General features: G+C 38.6%; 1 non-coding gene across 1 annotated transcript; it reads right to left on the minus strand.

Moving 5' to 3' along the window:
* Positions 1 to 6312: 6312 nt before the first annotated feature.
* Positions 6313 to 6433, minus strand: LOC141415994 (small nucleolar RNA SNORA32). Its single transcript, XR_012440931.1, has one exon. It is a non-coding gene; the product is annotated as a small nucleolar RNA SNORA32 (small nucleolar RNA).
* Positions 6434 to 7305: the final 872 nt, after the last annotated feature.

The raw sequence follows: 7305 nt of genomic DNA on the forward strand, positions 1-7305 counted from the left end.
GCCCTCCCTTGCTTTTCTATAGGGTTCACTTTCCCACTTGTGAGGGACATCCAGAGCCTGGGGTTAACCCTTGTTTATTCTGCAAGTTGACTTTGATTATTAGTCCCACTTATTAAAATGCTAAGGAATATTCAAGAGATCCCAGGTTAGTGGGTTGATCTCTGTCCAAATGGAGGTCATGGTTCAGGAGCAACAGTGCAAGACACTGGTCTTTCTCTAACTCTTGTTTCTTATATTGTTCATAGGACATAATTCAGTTTTAATGGAATCTAAATCAAATCTTAATGATTAATTATTTAATCATCAGAATGGTCACGTTAAAAAGAGACACATTCTGTGGCACATCCTGAATGTCAATGTTTTTCATAAACAAAGCTTGTTCCTACAGTCCAGTTCCTTCACCTACTCCAGAATGAACATGCTAGAGTGTTTTAAAAGAAAGGTCTTGCTGTACTTTATTGATCACCTGGAGAACCTAACTCCCTTTCACCTGCTCACAACATTATAGGCAGCTGTTGGAAACACACCTTGCATTTCAAGGAAAAGCAGAAGGACTGGGAGGTTCTTTGGAAATTATAGAATGAGGAACTCTGAAAGCTTAATGCATCTCATAGATGTAGATAAGGAACCAGGAATGAGCAAAATACCACCTCCTAAGCAGGAACCACATCACTCCTTCTCAGAAGCCTGAGGTCATACCTAGCCTTTTCTCCCCCCACCTTACTCCAGTGCACATTGTTTTTGCTGGCTTAGAGCTTCAAAGAACTCCTTTGCCCACCTGAACATTTATTTGAACCAAACTTGTGTATGCAGAGTTCATCTGAGATTTCACATAGCCCTTGCTACTACTGTACAACAGGATTAGGAGACAAGGAAAGCAGGAATTTATCTGCCTGCATGCAATGAAGACTTCAGAAAAAGACCTACTTTGGAGGTCACATGGACAGTCAAATGTGGGAAACTCAGTGTCCAAATGTGCTTTTCCCAAACAGAAACTGGCCATGGAACTCTGTTCCTGTGTTTCTGTCAAGTTTGTTCTTCTGAAGATTTTATTTTCTTTGTGCTTCCCCCCTCCCCGCTGCCTGCTGAGGTGTTCCTTATTACATGGCAGAGGAAGAATAAGTTTGGGGCAGAAATGAACTTAAAATGAAGTCTTTGACTTTATCCATTATATTTGTAACTTCTCCTCACCTGAGTTTTCTAGATGTACCACACTTTATTTTTCCCAAGCTACTCGGATATTTGCCAATTTTCATATGCAAACAGTCTTAAACAGGTCATGGCTGTGTTCCTTAAGGTCACTGACTTAGACTTTATTGTTGATATAAACAAATACCCAAGAGAAAATAACCTAAGGGAGAAAAGATGTATTTTGGCTCACAGCTTCAGAGGTTTCAGTCCATCACAGTGGGAACGCATGGTGGAGCAGAGCATCTCATATCACAATGGCCAGGAAGCAAGCAGAGAGAGAGAGAATACTTGCTCTATGGACTTTCTTTTTTCTGCCTTTTTATTCTATCTGGGCCCCTAGTTTATGAGATAGTGCCTCTCACATTCAAGGTGGCTGTTCCCCACTTTGGTTAACCTTCTCTGCAAACACCTCACATACATACCCTGATGTGCCTAACTAGGCATTTCTTGATCCAATCAAGTTTGCAATCAATATTAACTATCTTAAGTCCAACCTTCATTACCCAAACACATCTCCTTAAACTATAACATTCCATCCTCAACCCTCAAAAGGCTCATGTCCATCTAATAATGCAAAAATACATCCAGTCCATCTCAAGATTCCCATAGTCTTAACAGTAACAACATTGTTCGAAAGTACAAATCAGTCTCCTCTGTGACTCAAGGCAAATTCTATAGGAGCCCCTATAAAATCAAAAGAAAATGACATATTCCCAACATACAGTGGTACAGAGAAAACATTCCCATCCTAAAGGGAAAAAAGATAAGAATAGCAAGGAAGGATCAGACCAAAGCAAGACTGAAACCCAGCAGGGCTGTAGTTTAACGTCCAGCATCTGGGACACATGATGTCATTATTTGAGCTCCAATAGGTTTGGGCAGCCCCACCCTTATGGTCTTGCCATTTCAGCCCACATGTCCTCTCTCTTGGCCTAGCTCTGCTCATTGCCTGAAATTTTTCTTAGCAGACTGTCTAGGTGACTGGCATCTCTAACTTCCTAGAGTTTTCATTGCATCCATGGCTTTCCTCTCACAGCTTCACCCATTGCCCTTTGAGGTGATGCCTGTAGGGATTCCAACACTGCCATGCACTTCCTGACCTCCTTGTCTTTCCTTCAAAATCTGAATTGGAAGCCTCCACGTCCCCAGAAATCTTGCATTTTGTGTTCCTGCATAGCCAAAATCACATGGATCATGCCAAGGTCTGTCACCAGTTTAAGCAGTAACCAGACCTGTTTGGACCATGGTGCAGCAGCATCTGAGCATCTGTAGAGCTAAGCATGATAGAACAAATCCTGGGGAAACAACTTTCTAGGTGAACCTGTGCAAGCAGGGCTCCATAGTAGAGTTCTCTTCTCAAGGGAAAGACTTCAAAATGAGTTCACTCTTTCAAGCCCTTGAGCCTGCACTAGGTGGTGTCTGGCCCATTCTTTCAATGCATTCAAGACATTTTTCCTTTTCCCAATGTAAAGTACTTAGCTTCTTTTTAAGGCAGCAATATTTTTAGAAACTATGTCTTCCTTAGCTCTAACTTTGAACTGGATTTTCTGACCAAACTCTCAGTTAGTCTTTCTGCTGTTCTTGTTCCCAATCCTTACTGTAAACCTGGTTAAAAGTTGCCAGCAATAACTATGTTGCTGCCTAAATGCTGGACTGCTTTGAAATTTCCCCTGACTAAGCCTAGCCTCCCTCAAAGTCTCAAGGCATGTACAAAATATGCTCAAGTTCTTTGCTGGCATGTAATGTGAATGACCAATCAAGAGTCCACATTTCCATCCAAACCCTCATGAATTGTCTTTTATCTTTGATTTATTTTATTTTATCATTTTTACATGCCTCTTCTGGGCAGAACATGTTCTGCCCTCTTGTTCTCCGATTTTGTTGAAGAGAAGACATAAGAGATAATAACAAAGACATAGTGTTTTTGCTAGTTTGAGATTAAAACAAGGTATACATAGAAATTTGTAGCATTGCTTCTATGCACTTGTGTATTACAACCCACATTGGTTCGTCACTGCCAGACCTCTTCACTACTTCCTGATCCCTCTGCCAGTTTAAGATTGCTATATTCGCTCCTATGCAGTGAGCATATAACCACATTTAAGTGTTATGTTTCCTTCCCTTTCCCTATTCCTCCTGTGCACGTTCTCCCCTTAATTTGTGACCCATGTCCAATAAAATTACTGTATTTGTTTTAGGTCTAAAGTCTTCATATGAGGGAGAACATGTGATCTTTGGCCTTCTGAGCCTGGCTAACTTTGCTTAAGATGATGTTCTCCAGTTCCATCCATTTACTTGTGAATGACAAAATTTCATTCTTCTTTGTGGCTGAATAAAATACAATTCTGTATAAATACCATATTTTCTTAATACATTCATCAATAGTGGGGCATCTTGCTGTTTCCATAGCTTAGTAATTGTGAATAATGCTGCAGTAAACATGGGTGTGCAGGTGCCTTTGAAATAACCTGGGTCACATTCCTTTGGGTATATCCCTAGAAGTGGTATTGCTGGATCATATGGCAGATCTATGTTTAGTTTTTTAAGAGGCCTCCATATTGTTTTCCAAAGTGGTTATACTAGTTTACAACTGCAGCATATGAGGGTTCCTTTTTCCCCGCATCCTTGCCAACATTGGTGGTGGTGGTGTTCTTGATAGCAGCAATTTAAATAGGTGTGAGGTGCAATCTTAGTGTGATTTTGATTTGCATTTCCTTTATAGCCAGGGATGGGGAGCATTTCTTCATGTGTTTTTTGGCCATTTGGACAAAAAGCATGCTGTTTTTATTGCTATGGCTATGTAACATATTTTGAAGTCAGGTATTGTGATACCTCCAGCATTGTTGTTTTTGCTGAGTATTGCCTTGGCTATTAGCAGTCTTTTGTGTTTCCAAATGAACTTTAGGGTAGATTTTTCAATCTCTGTGATGAATGTCATTGGGATTTTGATGGGAATTGCACTGAACATGTAGATTGCTTTTGGTAGCATAGCCATTTTTATTATGTTGATTCTATCAATCCATGAGCACAGGCGATCTCTCCACCTTCTGTAGTTTTCCTCGATATCTTTCTTCAGGGGTTTGTCATTCTCCTTGTAGAGGTCATTTACATCCTTTGTTAAGTTTATTCCTAGGTATTTGATTTTTTTTGAAGCTATTGTAAATGGAACTGTTTTCATATATTCTTTCTCAACTTGTTCATTGTTGGTGTATATAAAGGCTACTGATTTTTTAAGTTGATTTTATATCCTACTACATTGCTGAAGCTGTTTATGGTGTCTAGGAGTTTTTCAGTGGAGTTTTTGGGTCCTTGGGGTATAGAGGATCATGTCATCTGCAAATAGAGATAGGTTGACTGTTTCTTTGCCTATTCATATTCCTTTTATTTCTTCTTGCCTAATTGCTCTGGCTAGGAATTCCAAGACTGTGTTGAATAGGAGTTGGGAGAGTGGGCACCCTTGTCTCTTTGCTGACTTTAAGGTAAATGGCTTCAGTTTTTCCCTAATAAGTGTGATGTTGGCTATAGGTTTGTCATATATAGCCTTTACAGTGTTAAGGTAACTTCCTTCTATTCCTAATTTTCTTAGAGCTTTTATCATGAAATGGTGTTGGTGTTGAATATTATCAAAGGCTTTTTTCTGCACTTTTTGAGATGATGAAGTGGTTTTTGTCTTTGCTTCTATTAATGTGCTGTTTTATATTTATTGATTTGCATATGTTGAACCATCCCTGCATCCCTGGGGTAAAGCCGACTTGGTCATGGTGAATGATCTTTTTGAAATGTTGTTAGATTTGGTTTGCCATTATATTTTTGAGGATTTTTGCACTGATGTTCATTAAGAAGATTGTCCTGTAGTTCTCATTTTTGGATGTGTCCTGTACTGTTTTGGGATGAGTGTAATACTGGCTTCAGAGAATGAGTTAGGCAGTGTTCCTTCCCTTTCTGTTTCATGGAAAAGTTTAAGGAGATTTGGTATTAGTTCTTCCTTAAAGGTGTGGAAGAATTCAGCAGAGAATCTGTCAGGTCCTGGACTTTTTGGGGGTGAGATTTGTTATTGCTGCTTCAATTTCATTACTTGTTGTAGATCTGTTTAGGTGATTAACATCCTCTTGGTTCAATTTTGGATGGTCATAATTATCTAGTAATTTGTCCACTTCTTCAAGATTTTCCAATTTATTGGAATATTGGTTCTCAAAGTAGACTCTGATAATCCCCTGGATTTCCTTGGTGTTTGTTGTTATTTCCACTTTTTTGTTTCTGATTTTACTAATTTGGGTCTTTCCCCTCCTCATTTTAGTCAGATTTGCCAGGGGTTTGTTTCATTTATTCTTTGTATTTTTTTTTTTGGTCTCTATTTCATTAATTTCAGCTCTTATTTTATTTATTTCTCTCCTTCTGCTTGTTTTGGGTTTTGCTTATTCTTATTTTTCTAGGAGTTTGAGATGTAGCATTAGGTCATTTATTTGAGATCTTTCTGTCCTTTTAATGTATGCACTGATAACTATAAACTTTCCTCTTGGGACTGCATTTGCTGTATCCCAAAGGTTCTTGTAGGCAGTGTTTACATTATCATTAATGTCCAGGAAACTTGATTTCCTCTCTTATTTCTTCTATGACCCACTCTTCATTGAGTAATGTGTTATTCAGCCACAAATTATTTGTTTGTTTTCTTTTTTTGTTCAGTTCTAGTTTTCATTATTGTGATCAGATAGAATGCAGGGGGTGATTTCTGTTTTCTTATATTTGCTGAGGCTTGCTTTGTGCCCCAAGATATGATCTGTTTTGGAGAAAGTTCCATGGGCTGCTGAGAAGAATGTATATTGTGCAAAAGTTGGATGAAATATTCTGCAGACATCAGTTAGGTCCATTTGATGTATGATATCATTTAGTTCTAGTATTTCTTTGTGGATTTTTTGCTTGGATGATCTATCTATTGGTGATGGAGGGGTATTAAAATCTCCCACTATCACTGTGTTGGAGTTTATATGTGCTTTGAAGTCCTTTAGTGCATGTTTGATAAAATTGGGTGTGCTGACATTGAGTGCATATAGGTTGATAATTGTTACTTCCTTTTGATGTATTGCCCCCTTTTATTAATTAATTAATTAATTAATTAATTTATAGTGTTTCCAATAGGTTGATTGCTAATAAGGTAGCTTATATAAACCCTAGTGGGAAATTTTTTTATGGTCATGTCCACAGCAAATGGGAAACTGAGTTCTAAAAGCCTTGGTAATGACCATGTATTGCCCCTTTTATTAGTGTGAAGTGTCCTTCTTTGTCTCATTTAACCAATGTAAGTTTGAAGTCTACTTTGTGTGATATCAATATTGCTACTCCTGCCTATTTTGGGGGGCCATTAGCTTGGTAACTCTTCACCCAGCCTTTCATTCTAGGCCAGTGGTTATTTCTGTTAATTAGATAGGCCTCTTGTAAACAACAGATTGTCAAATCTTCTTTTTTTTTTTCTAAGACTAACTGGGTATTTTATTTTATTTATTTATTTTTTATTGTTTTATTATTCATATGTGCAAACAAGGCTTGGGTCATTTCTCCCCCCTGCCCCCACCCCCTCCCTTACCACCCACTCCACCCCCGCCCTCTCCCCGCAACCCCCTCAATACCCAGCAGAAACTATTTTGCCCTTATTTCTAATTTTGTTGTAGAGAGAGTATAAGCAATAATAGGAAGGAACAAGGGTTTTTGCTGGTTGAGATAAGGATAGCTATACAGGGAGTTGACTCACATTGATTTCCTGTGTGTGGGTGTTACCTTCTAGGTTAATTCTTTTTGATCTAACCTTTTCTCTAGTTCCTGGTCCCCTTTTCCTATTGGCCTCAGTTGCCAGATCTTCCTTTTTAATCCAGTTTGCCAAATGGTGTATTTTGATGGGGGAGTTGAGTCCATTGACATTCAGTGTTAATATTGATAGGTATGTGGTGATTCCTGTCATTTAGTTGTTTTGTTGCTTAAGGATTTGATTGTGTGCAGTCAAGTCAATGCTACTCTCTGATAGCTTGTCTTTTCAACTGTGGTTTACTTCCTCCACTCCTCTCATGGTTTCATTTGCCTTCATCTTCTGTGTGCAGAATTCCTTGTAGAATCTTCTGTAGT

This window comes from Castor canadensis, chromosome 13 (assembly GCF_047511655.1).
Source record: "Castor canadensis chromosome 13, mCasCan1.hap1v2, whole genome shotgun sequence".
Classification (NCBI taxonomy): domain Eukaryota; kingdom Metazoa; phylum Chordata; class Mammalia; order Rodentia; family Castoridae; genus Castor; species Castor canadensis.